A 13540-nucleotide genomic window follows, 5' to 3' on the forward strand; every position below is an offset into this window, starting at 1 on the left:
CATACTCTAATAGCAGGACCGGCCAGTAAGTATTTTTTTAAATGTGAATACCGCAAAAGAGTCCGAACTGCTCCTAACCTTTTTGAGCCAGTAGGACGATGTGGGGCTGAAGGCAGAGGCGGATTTGCCCTTAGGCCTATGTAGGCCCGGGCCTAGGGCGGCCAAATATTAGGGGCGGCCAATCGTGACAAAAAAGTGACAAAAAAGTCACAAAAGTGTTATGTTCGTATGATAACAAGAAATTACTTCCTAAGTACCTAAATATTCTACGTACGAAATAGCGATATGCAAGAGCGTGTTCACACACAGCACACAGCGCACGACAATCGACAATTATACAGTAATTGAACTAGCGAATTTAGCAAGCGTATTTTTTTACATTAATTCCACACAGGAGGCTTTGAGGAAAATATTTTCCCTCACGACCTATGTCATCTTAGGTGATGCTGTGTGGAGGGTCTTTTTAAGGAAGGGAAGGATAGGAAGTTCTGAAAAGGAAAATGTATGAGGGGTGGGTAGGAATCTGGGGATTAGTGTGTCCAGGAGTGACATACGTATGAATACATCCCTCCATCTGCGGTGCAAGGCGATGAGTCAAGATAGTCCGGCTGGAAAGGTCAAAAGGCCTCCCTCACCCAGTCTCTCTCGATCCGGCCCGCCACGCAGCAGGTGGGCAGACGTATCCGCCGCCAAGACCTGGACAAATCTCACCCCATGAACCATGAATGATAATGGCAGGAAAATTAAAACGGTTTTGACCCTAGGAACTTACTGAAAAGTTTGGATACTCCTGGTCAATATGATGGGTACTGAGAAAGGGGCGGCTACATGGTCTGGGGCCTTAGGGCCTAGGGCGGCCAAGACTGCAAATCCGCCTCTGGCTGAAGGTATTGCGGAGGCGTGGAGCGAGACGTTGAAGAGGTGGGTAAATCTTCGAAGACCGCCTCAAAGCGGCATCCTTATGGATGCTACACCACAGTATGTAAAATTAACTTCTACAGTTATTACGCATTGGAAATCAACGAAAGTAATTATTATAATCTAAGCGTCGTTACAAGCATTAAAATATCAGGGTTTATATAGAATCCAAAATGATCCAAGATGACGTTATTCGACAATCGACAGCAATATTCGAAGTATGGAAGATTTATTATGTTAAAGTAATAAAGTTTCAAATGAGCAAATGATTGTATTATATTCGCTGGAAAGATACCTTGTGTCATGAATCATATTATGGAATATAGTTGAACTGGTCTATTCATGAGCATAACAACCATACAACAATTACGTTAGTGGTTTATTTATGACAACTACTTACTAGGAACGGGAAGGTACTAATTTGCATGACTTTAAGTATGTGTGTATAGTTTATTTTTGTTTAACAATTTTTTTTCGACCAACTCTTTTATTTACGGAGGAATTATCCCGCAACAAAAGTTTTAAAAAGTTTTTAGCCCGCGTCTTTCCGCAATCATATTAATATTATACAATTTATCATATTATTATTATGACACGGGCTCATGTTGAACATTGAAAGAAAAACGTTGGTCCTTTGAATAGTGCTTCGTACTTCTCGTACTATGTTCTACTTATAGATGGCAGTAAAGGTCAAAATTTAATGTTACTTTTTGCGTAGAGGGATTCATTCATACGGGAATATTTACAGTCGGAGATATTAATAAATATATGTAATTACTAATTTTATTATTTACGATTTTTTAAATAACAATAAGTATGAATGCATAATAGTTCATTTTTCTACGTACAGATGGCAGTAGAAGCTACTGTGAAATATGACGATCTCATAATATTATTTTCTTGGTATAAGTGACCATGAATAAACCACTACCAGTGATTCATTCAATGATGTGAGAATTATATTACTAGGACTAACAGAGGAATTAATAAATTAGATGAATAAGAAGGACAATAATGATTTCATTATATAAACGCTTTAGTCAAGTAAATATTTATATTTATTCGAGTGGTGGTTTGGCTAAAATAACTTTCGGATAGCAGTCAGACGGATAAAGTATGTATTCCCAAACGAAGATCGTACTTGACGTTATCATTCTAGTATCTTCTGTCTTGTTTTTGTTTCATACAAGACGTGTGAGAAGGAAGATTTTGAATCATTTCAGGACGATAGTCGGTGACGTCACGTGCGACCTCTCTCTGGGAATACTTGGTGGTTCTTTTTATTGTATTAAATCAGTGATCAACAATCCGCGACCCGCGAGCTCATTTCGTGAGGCCACTTAACAAAAAAAATAAACTGCATTAATTTATTGGTTTGACCTTTACCTTTTGAACATTAAAATTTTTTCTTATTCTTATGTTCTTATTGTTAAATGTTCTTATTTTAAAATGCGGTTTGTTTTATAGGAGCACACGAACTAATATTTTTTCTGAATACATAAAAGTAACAAGTAACGGAAGTAAGTTTTAATAGAATTTCCGAGTGCTATGATCAAAATATTTAACGGTTTCTGTTTGGTTTTTGCAACAAACTTATCTGCTTTCAATGCTTTGATTTAGCCGTCTAAAACAACTTTTCAGATTAATAAAAAACGACCTTAGAGATAAAAAATGTTTCGTCTGCAGTGCCTTTTTTATGATTGCTTTATTAAATGGCTACCACTGAAACCCTGACTTATACATCTTAATTATATATATTTTGAATTAAATTTTGACACGACACCCAAATATTTAGCATTGAGTTATTGCGATATAGGATATTTTAAATTTCAATAAGTAATATTCATACTGGCTTCGAACAGTTGGGAAGTTTGGAGGATATTCTGGGTACCTCACACACTGCGGCACGCCCGTGCTGTGGCAATAAGCTGTATCTGCAAAAAGCTAGTTTTAAGATAAATAACTTTATACGTTTGTGAACATTTTGTTACGTTTCTGTCAAACTTCGAGTGTTCGAGAAACGAACAAGGGTTGGGATTGCATATTTTAAAGGGCTATTCCACACAGATAAATCACGGATAACGCCTATGGCTTATGACAGGCGAATGCGATAACACAATTTGTAAGGTTAATTCACAGTCAGCTTACCGGGTGGCGAACGAAATTTGCATCTCGAGAATCATCTGTCAGCACTGGAACGGTGATCGTTGTACGGTAGCACTCGTTATGTTGAATTGGATTGCGATAAAATACGTTTAAGGGATTATTCCGATAAATAACCGGCGATAGTACACACATTGGTTTTGACAAGATGGACGTTTCGATGCGATAACGAAATCGGCGTGACGGAACACTAAGGACGGGTTGTTTCGAAGAATTTGAACAATTCATCAAATTTCAACGTTCATTTACGGGTTCTGTGAAAGTCCTATTCAAATTCTGTTATTATATTATTATAGGCTAGTTGCTTGACAGAACTGAAATAAAAACAGAACTTAAAAATATCTTTCACAGAACTTGAAAATTAACTTTGGAATTTGAAGAATTGTTCAAGTTCTCCGAAACAACCCGTCCTAAGAATAGTATCAATTTCAAATTTAGTGAAAGGTTGGATTGACCCATCATTTAGAATGTTCATTAAAAAATATATAAAAATCATAATACGTTTTTTTGCAAGCATTTCACATTAATTTGCAATCAAATTTATCATCAAATTTTAAATTTTGACTACTATTAGTTTGCGAGGAAATAAACAAAATGTCCAAAAAAGTTTGACACTTCAAGTCTCTGGCATATTTACTATTGACCGTTTTACTCCGTAAAGGTGCTGTCAGAAAGTCGGAGTATTTGAGACACAATAAAATCCAAATAAATGGAATATTTCTGAACGTATCTGAAAACTAAAAACTGTTTTTAAAAGGTGATGAAATAGATAAAAATTTAAATATAATTTTGTAAATATTAAAATTTTGATATCAAACACAAACACGTTTTAAAAAAGGCTCACCTCACGTTTTTCAACCAAACACGTAATTAAAATTATTGAGAATAACATACGTCTTACTAGAAAACTGTATTGCTACCTCACTTTTTGTCGTTCCATATAAAAATGATTAGTAAAATATTCTCAACGTTTCATAATTTTTTCTAGAATTGCGGTCAGAACGTTTGGTTTCACAGAGGTGTACATTTGAATTATTCTGTGGTGAATTTTTATATTTGTATATAAAGCTTGGAGTTTTCTCTATCTAACACCGTTCAGTTTATATTTCCAACTATGACAGTAAAGGAGATACAATATTTTCTATGAGACCAATAAACCGTTCCGAAAAGCGAACTTTTGATTGTTCCCAAAACCGAACAAATTAGCTTGAGTAGTTGAAGCCAATTATCTGAAAACTAGCTTTGTGGAGATACAGCATATTGACTCATCACGCGACCCGCACTTGGCACGGATAGCTGCCGATAATTGAGACAAATACGCTGTATCTAAAACACGCTGTTTCCAATGGCAAAATAGCTTATTTGTGGGGTTGTCCTAGCAGTATGCTAAACATTAATTTAAATGTTATTGCAGAAGTGTTATTTTTTGCAGTTCCTTTGGGAAGTAACCACAATAACAAAGTTCGTTCGTTCGATATAACTCGACGAATGAAATTGATTGAGTGCTAAAGCCAAAATACTGTATCTGTAGATACAGCATATGGCCATAATAGAGCGTCCAGCCCGCGAACATATTTATTGAAAATTTATAAATTGTCCCTACGGCTAAAAAGGTAGTGCATTACTGACTTTATTAATGAAATGTTAACGGCCAAAACACTGTCAAATTATGTATTGCACAATATTATTATGACATACTCGGAAAATTTTACTGACTAAATTAAGCAAATATTAATTACAAGGTGTTTGGCGAAATTAAATTAAAATTGATTATTACATGGAAAAGTAAAGATTTTTTAATATTTGGGTAGGTACATAGCAGAGATATTAAAAACGTGCTGTTTTAAAATGTACGATTGAATCACATGTTATTTGAGTCCCAACTGCTTTGAGCCAGTGGGATTATGGCATTCCCCACAAGGAAAAGAGGGAGGGGAATGGGATTGGGAAGAGGTATGTGCTGTTTAGATCTGGTCATCAAACACAGCTAAAGCCATTTAATTCATTTATCAGATTATTTAGTATCTACAGAAAACATTAAAGCAAGGATTCCCAACAGATCGACCGCGAGGCATAATAATTTATTATGACAGAAATAAAAATGATTTACATAATATTTTAAACTAACAACCATGGATGAAAAAAATAAAATCCTGGTCGTATAACAAATTGGTTTTGCTGGATTCATACTTATCTGTTTAAAGCGGCTTAGTTAAAGTTTTAAAGAACTAAACTCGCAATAGCAAAAAGTCGATCGCAATCTCAATGCAAACAAAAAATAGCTTTCCGATCTCAAAAAAGATTGGGAACCCTAGAAATATGGTAGGTTTGGAAATATAAAAGATTGGGAACCCTATAATTGTGGTAGGTATGGAAATATAAGAGGTGAGAACCCTAGAATTATGGTAGGTATGGAAATATAAAAGATTGGGAACGCTATAATTGTGGTAGGTATGGAAATATAAAAGGTTGGGAACCCTAGAATTACGGTAGGTATGGAAATATAAAAGGTTGGGAACCCTAGTATTATGGTAGGTATTGAAATATAAAAGATTGGGAACCCTATAATTGCGGAAGGTATGGAAATATAAAAGGTTGGGAACCCTAGAATTATGGTAGGTATGAAAATATAAAAGATTGGGAACTCTATAATTGTGGTAGGTATGGCAATATAAGAGGTTGGGAACCCTAGAATTATGGTAGGTACGGAAATAAAAACAATAATTATTGTCATTTTAGGATTTTTTTCCCGTTTCAGTAATGTTTCATGCAATGTTTATATAATTATGAGTGGCAGCATTTCACCATCGCTACACTGATAGTACCTATACACTACTTTGATATATGGTTTGATATTAAATAGTGTTTGTACGACACGATTTTGTGATGCATATCTTCATATCTCCTACTGTAAGATGATAAATATTTGAACAAGAACTTACAAGAACATTTGAACTCTAGAATAAACGTGCATTATGAAATGACACTAACAACTAAATAGAAATGAAGTTTTTGCCCCAACCGGTATCTTGGGCTAGCTGTTCGATTTTTACGAGATCTGAACTAATTCGCACAATTAATAAATGCAACGAATATACAGGGTGTCCGGGATGATTCTACATGATGGTCGAAGTAAAAAAAGACGATTAACTTTATTAGAAATTCCATTTTTTTCCAATAAAAAAATTATTTTTAATACAACAATATTTATTTTTGTTGTTTGTTTTTGGGGTGTTATGCCGTGTTGCGCTAACTCCTTCTTTAGCCGACGTTTCGGACAGCGTTGCAGTGTACATCTTCGGATCTACCGGATCTGCCCTGATGATGGACACTGCAACGCTGTCCGAAACGTCGGCTAAAGAAGGAGTTAGCGCAACACGGCATAAAACCCCCAAAACAAACAACAAAAATGCTTTTGGCCGTGAGAATCTAAAAACTTACATAAGAATATTTATTTTCACATACAAACAATTCAACTTTTTTTTACCTAAAAACTACCTTAAAACGTTGGAATTTTTTACACAAGTTTTTTAAAACCACTTTTACTTGTACTATCATGTAGAATTAACCCCCGAAGTTAACGCACTTTACCCCCGGACACCTTGTATAACAAATGTGTTTCTATAAAACCATTTATTTACTTGTAGGTAGGTACCTACAACATAGAATCACCCCCGAAGTTAGCGCACTTTACCCCAGGACACCCTGTATATATATAGAAGAATCTACCTACCTAATTTTAAACATTAGGTAAATATACAAAAAAAAAGGGTTTAAAAATAATTTGTTCATATTATCTGTATATTTACCTAACAAAAAAGTGCGTGAATGTTCAGAACTGTTTATTAAACATAGCTAAAGTAATTTCAAGAAAAGTTTCACAATGCGTAACCTAACGTATCTTCCACACTGGGAGGAGGCGCTATATAAATATAATACGCATAACAGTTAAAAATCACGGGATATTAAAATTGTAGAATCTGTGAAACAAGTATTTATAATACATTTACCTCAAGATCATTGTATTTCTTAATAATATAATCTGTTGCAAACTTCATAAAAATATTTTCAGATGTAGATTTGTCAAAAATGTGAACAAAAGCAATACCCATTTCAAACATAAATTTATTATTATAATTTATTAATATAAAAAAATACAGTTTTATTGATTTAATATTTATCAGTTCCATTTTGAAAAGTAAAAGTTGAACTCGAATAATTTAATATTTTACATCACGTTATTATGTTTAATCTAGAAGGTTAAGTATGGTGATTATATATTTTTTAATTTCTCCTGCAGGTAATAATAAGAATGAAATTTGGAAGTTTCAACGAAGTCGGTCGAATAGTTTTTGAGTCTGTATGGGACAAATAAACAAACAAACAACTATATATGCAAGTACTTAAACAAGCACGCTAAATGCCATTAAATTAAAACATTGAACAGTAAACACATCTGATAGTAATAATTTCTAATTTAATAGTTTCTATCGTAACATCGAAATAAATTGTTTACAAAAAATCAAGGTAAACGTGTGTAGGTCTCATTATTAAACATTTGTACACTGGTTGCAGCGCCACCATGTCTAACTTAAGGGTACAACCTCCCCACCACCAGATATGAGCACCTTCCGACCAGATAGCGTCGCTGATATCAGTAACACCCCGATATTCGTGCAGAGCGGTCCTCTCTAGAGGCTGTAATCGGCGTAATTACTACTTAGTCATTGTAATATTTTACAGTACATTATAATTTTTTTTTGATAATTGAGTGAAGATTGTTAAAAAAAGTTTTGTTTAAAATATTATTTTTAGTAGTGATTTTTTTGTGATTTCTCCACTGGAGGCTGAAATTTTCAACATTTTATGCAGTAAGTTTTATTTATTTTTTGATGTTATAATGGGGATTATTTTCTTATAAATGTAAATATACATTTGTTCAAAATCTTAATTTTCGGAAAATTCTTCACCGATTGCTTTGAAATTTTTTACAAAACATTGCATTCGAATACGCGTGTGTTTTTATATACCTATATTATACAGGGTGTCCGAAAACTCGTAGTACAAGCGGGAAACTGGTGAATCTACATCACATTTGGAGTCGATTTTGTAGTATTTTTTTTTTGATTTGAGCTTTCGTTATCGAGTAAATCGAGTTTGAAGTTGATTTTTTTTAATTTTTTTTTTTCTTTTTTTAATCAAATTCTTATAAATTATTACTGAAGATCAAAGTACCCAACTAATTAAAACTATTTGAAAGTAAAACAAATGAAGAAACTCGGATTTGAAGCATTATTTTGAAGTCACCCTTCATTTAACCCGGTGTAATCATAAAATATTTCTGCTCTGCAGGGTTAAAACATCTGTTATTCAACCCTAAACACCAGAAAAAACTTTAACCCTAAAATAGCCGAAAAATATTTTTTTTTGGTTTTTTTTTTTTTTTTGTGAAAATGCTCAAATCAAAAAACTTTATGTTTTTTTGGGTTCCCCATGTGGTGTAGATTCTCCAGTTTCCCGCTTGTACTACGAGTTTCCGGACACCGTGTATAGATGTCACCTGTGACACGTTAAAACATGCTTTTTTAACGTATAAAAATAAAAACAGCGCCATCTATTGGACGTAAAAACAACACGCGTTATAGTTTTCTATCTGCACACACATACTGCGCCACAGCAACGCATAGCGGGGTAAAGCTAGTTTTATAATAAATTAAGTACAATAGCAAAAAAGTTTCTTGAAATTTATCGTTTAATAACACTGTGCTACAACCGAGATTCCATTCAATTGAACTTAAGCGATGACGGAAAATATTATATTTTCTTAGATAACAATTACTCTGTGATTTAACATATTATTTTTTTGTTTTTTAACTAATAATTTTTTTTCACCAAATGGTTTAGCTTAAATCAAGCTGATGGATTTGAGCCAAACGAAACCGGTTGGTGACCAAATTTTTCAATAAATTAGTGTTTGAAAAAAAGTGGTAGTTTCATTTAAAATGAATCGTAATAGTTTGTAAACATTTTTAATATTCTCGTTTCATGTAGGTGACAGGATAACTCATCAAAATGACAATTAAACATACCTTTTAAAAGTGATAAATAAAGTTTAATCGCGAAAAAAATATTGTGCCATATCATCAGTTTTATAACCTATAACAACCAACAATATTCTTGAACATGAACTTGAACAAAAAATCTTTTTATTTCTAACGATTATCTTTTTGTAATATAAGTGTGATCTATGTAAGTGGATTGCATGACAGGTTTATTTTTTAAATCTAGACTAATACCCTATTAAAACTAAAATACAGTAGCCCAAGGAAATGAACCTGAAAAAAGATGTTGTTAGACTTGGATTTTAAAAGTGCAATTTTTTTGGTCTGAAAATGTGGTTTCGATTTGACGTAAAGGCGTCGCAGCCAGAGTTGACGTGAATACAGTAATTACGCAAAGGGATTGCTTGCATACAGCAAATTAAAAAACTTATTTTATTTTTTATTAAAATAACGCACAAGAGTCCTAACTGCCCCCAACCCTCTGGAGTCAGTTAGACTTTGGAAACCCCAATTGGGGAATGCAGTATGGTTGAAGTTAGTGGAAAGGGGAAGAGAATGACGGCAAGCACCTGGCTGTTCAGATCTGGTCACCAAATACTGCTAAAACCATTTCAAGGAACGTTTCAATACTGAATGGTGAGAGTATCTTACATTCGTGAAATAGCACATTTTAATCAAATAAAATTTACTTGTACACGCCGGGATTTGAATCTGTGACTTGCGAATTGACAGTCAAGGGCCTTACCCCTCGACCACGGCGGCCGTCATTATTTAACCTAAAAACATATGAAAATAAAATAAAAACTTCAATTAAAATTACACTATAAATTGAAGAACTTTTCGAATATTCAAATTGCATCAGTGGAGGAAGGGTTGTTTCGGAGAATTTGAACAATTCATCAAATTTCAACGCTCATTTTCAGGTTCTGTGAAAGTCCTATTCAAGTTCTGTTATTATATCATTACAGGCTGGTTGCTTGACAGAACTGAAATAAAAACAGAACTTCAAAAAAACTTTCACAGAACATGAAAATGATCGTTTAAATTTGATGAATTGTTCAAATTCTCAGAAACAACCCGTCCATATAATACTTTATATTCTTTTATCTTTGACGGTTACACTCGCTGTCATTTTTTGGCTAAAACAGTAATCGGTCGTAAACAAGACAAAGAGCTGTTTCTAAGTGACCAATCGAAAGGACATCACTGTAGGGATTGAATTCATAATGCACCCAATACAACATAAGTTTGTGATCTTTGGATCAACTTTAATTGCGTGACCTTTATATAGGTGTATATTATTGTCAATGAAATAAAAACAATTCGGATTAAATGAGTACAAAGTTGATGAATGTCATATTTTGTCGAGGTAGAGACCAAAATATGACATTCATCAACTTTGTCATTACAAAATATGACAAAGTTGATGAATGTCATATTTTGTCGAGGTAGAGACCAAAATATGACATTCATCAACTTTGTTATTACAAAATATGACAAAGTTGATGAATGTCATATTTTGTCGAGGTAGAGACCAAAATATGACATTCATCAACTTTGTCATTACAAAATATGACAAAGTTGATGAATGTCATATTTTGTCGAGGTAGAGACCAAAATATGACATTCATCAACTTTGTCATTACAAAATATGACAAAGTTGATGAATGTTATATTTTGTCGAGGTAGAGACCAAAATATGACATTCATCAACTTTGTTATTACAAAATATGACAAAGTTGATGAATGCCATATTTTGTCGAGGTTTGCACTAACGCCATTGAACTCTTGTAATGCTAGTGAATGTGAAACAAAGGACAACAAAAAGGTTAAGGTAAAAAGTGTGACGGATTAGTTAGATAAAAAAAATATAATACTGAAACAATTATATTACATATCTAACGAATCTACTACTAACTAGTTAGATTTAGACTAATAAATAAATAAGCTTTGTTCAGAATTTATCGAAATCAGATGCAGAGAATAATTTTCGTCTTATTTTGAATGTCAAGTGTCCAAAATTTCATCACTAAGTAACAAAATTAAAGTGTGGGAGTATTTTGTAAATCTTACATAGACAGCGACCTTCCTCTTTATGTGAAGGTCAAGTGTGCAAAATTTCATGAATCTTGGAATAAAACTGTAGATTTGTATAAAAATCAAATCCACGCAGCCCGCCTCTGACGCTCTTTTGTAAAAAGTTAGACGGATTAAATTTATATCAAAGTTATACCACAACAATAAATACATTTAAAAACAACAATATTTATGAAATAAAATAAAATAATTCTACAATTCAACTGATGATTTCTGCCATAAATAGCTAAAAACGAATATTCAGTTCTTACGTAACCTTTATAATAATTCATAAAACTTTTTTTCGATCGATTTGCTCGTTTAAATTTTTAATTTATATTGGACTCAAATATAATACACCTTATAATGAGGATCTAAAAATTTCCTAGTTACCTGCGTGTCAGCTGAATTAAGATTTTCAATAAAATGTATTTAATAAATAGAAATTATGAATCTTAATACGAAAATCATTAGAGAAATGTCTTTATTTCAGGAAAGCAGAGCAACGTTTTCGATTTCTTTATGATTTATTGCTTAAATCTTAGAATTCATCATATTTTTACAAGAATAAGCTGTTCACAGGTACATACTGCGTCAGGTTTCTATAATATGTTCGTAGAACTATGCATCACATAGATTTGCTCTCCGAAACGCACTACGAAAGTCTTCAATCTAGGAGAAATGGGACCCTTCAAGTAACAGCTTTTAAAATCATGAACTATTACATTGACAGTCCATACCTCTTGGAATGTTATAAATTTTTTGTAACGAACAACTACCGTCAGGGTCGACGCCACGACTTGCTCTCTATTCCACGAGGAAGAACGGACGTTATGGCCCTGCATAGCATGACAAGAGGTATGGTGCTGCTAAATGATACCTCTAGGTCTCTTGACATTTTCAACATTGGCCTTGAAGATTTCAAAAGTCATTTTAGGCAAGAACTCGAAAATATTGGTTATTGTAAAATGTTTGATTTAAAGCTTTGTATATTTCATGTGTATTGTAATAGGATTGAATCAATCTGTAATGCACAAAAAAAACAATAATTTAATATTATTATAAATGCATGTATACAGTTGATTAAATGTAAGTGACCGCTGTGACAAGTCCAACAGATTTATGTCCACGATTCTTACACACTAACATAAATATATTTTTCTATCGGCTGCTTTATGATACAATATGATAATCATTTCTCCTACCAGTTTGTTACTGTATTTTTATAATAAATTTACTGTTTTTTTCTTATCCTTCTCATAAATTACAAATAATTTAACTGCTTTTGTAAATATATATAATATTTTAATTTAGCTACGTATGTATTCATATATTATATTATTTATTATAGTTTCTTCCACTAGTTTGCTACTTTTTGTTTTTTTTTTCACGCAAACATGCTGATTTCGGTTGTCTGCGATATGCGATCGTTATTCATGCGTGAAATCAAGTTCAACTGAATTAAATTTGCTTTAATTTTCATAATTGGAACTGATCGTTGATTGAAGAATTCAGACAAGCAATAAAGTACCTACCTGTATAATAATGTAATATTTTTAACAGAAAATTATTTGAATTATCATTTTCCACATTGGAACTGATTTGTTGAGAATTCAGACTGTCCAGTGTTCTTTGTAATTTTGTAGTGAAATATTTTATCAGACGACATAGAGCTATACAATTAGAGACGCTAGTGCGTAACTCGTGGAAATATGTTCCACTATTAAAATGCGATGAGCGGTGCGCCTAGGCCAGATTCGGTAGTTTTTTGTTAGAGACTTGGGAAGGTTGGAGGTCAGTTGGAGGTAAAAAGTAGAACCTATTTTTTCGCTTCACGTCTCATCTAAACATAATTCATCAATGCTAGACGTTTATTTTTATTCTGTACTTAGAAAGTGTAATGTTTTTAAATTTTTATGTAGAAATTTCTCAATTTTTACATTGGCAAGTCAACTTACATCGAGTGATTTTTTCTTTGGTAATAGGGTAGCGACAACTAGAAATCAAATAAAAAAAGTTAATGTGGTAGGTATTTTTAAAATTTATAAATGCATTGGTTGTAAAAGTTATACAATTTTTTGTTGATACAATATTCTAAGATAACTCCGTGACCAGACTGGTAGCTGTACCTACTCTCAGTATCGCCCTGGTGAAAACTACCATTCAGTATCGAAATGATGTTTGAAATGGTTTTAGTAGTGTTTAGTGTTTAACGACCAGATCTGAGTAGTCTACTGGCTTTGGGCATTTATGAATCTTGTGACAGGTTCAAATTTAAAAAGATGATCGGTTTATAGCTTTGTGCACAGTGGTGACCGGGT

General features: G+C 33.0%; 1 protein-coding gene across 1 annotated transcript in view; it reads left to right on the forward strand.

Moving 5' to 3' along the window:
• The first annotated feature begins 7765 nt into the window (after window positions 1-7765).
• LOC149410641 (scavenger receptor class B member 1-like) overlaps window positions 7766-13540 on the forward strand; it is a 196673-nt gene continuing 190898 nt past the window's right edge. Inside the window, exon 1 of the mRNA XM_089648194.1 lies at window positions 7766-7952. The gene's annotated coding sequence lies outside the window, so the exon portion shown is untranslated. The remainder of the gene's footprint in view (window positions 7953-13540) is intronic.

Source organism: Hesperophylax consimilis, chromosome 27 (assembly GCF_061612785.1).
Source record: "Hesperophylax consimilis isolate HC1 chromosome 27, BYU_Hcon_1.0, whole genome shotgun sequence".
NCBI lineage: Eukaryota > Metazoa > Arthropoda > Insecta > Trichoptera > Limnephilidae > Hesperophylax > Hesperophylax consimilis.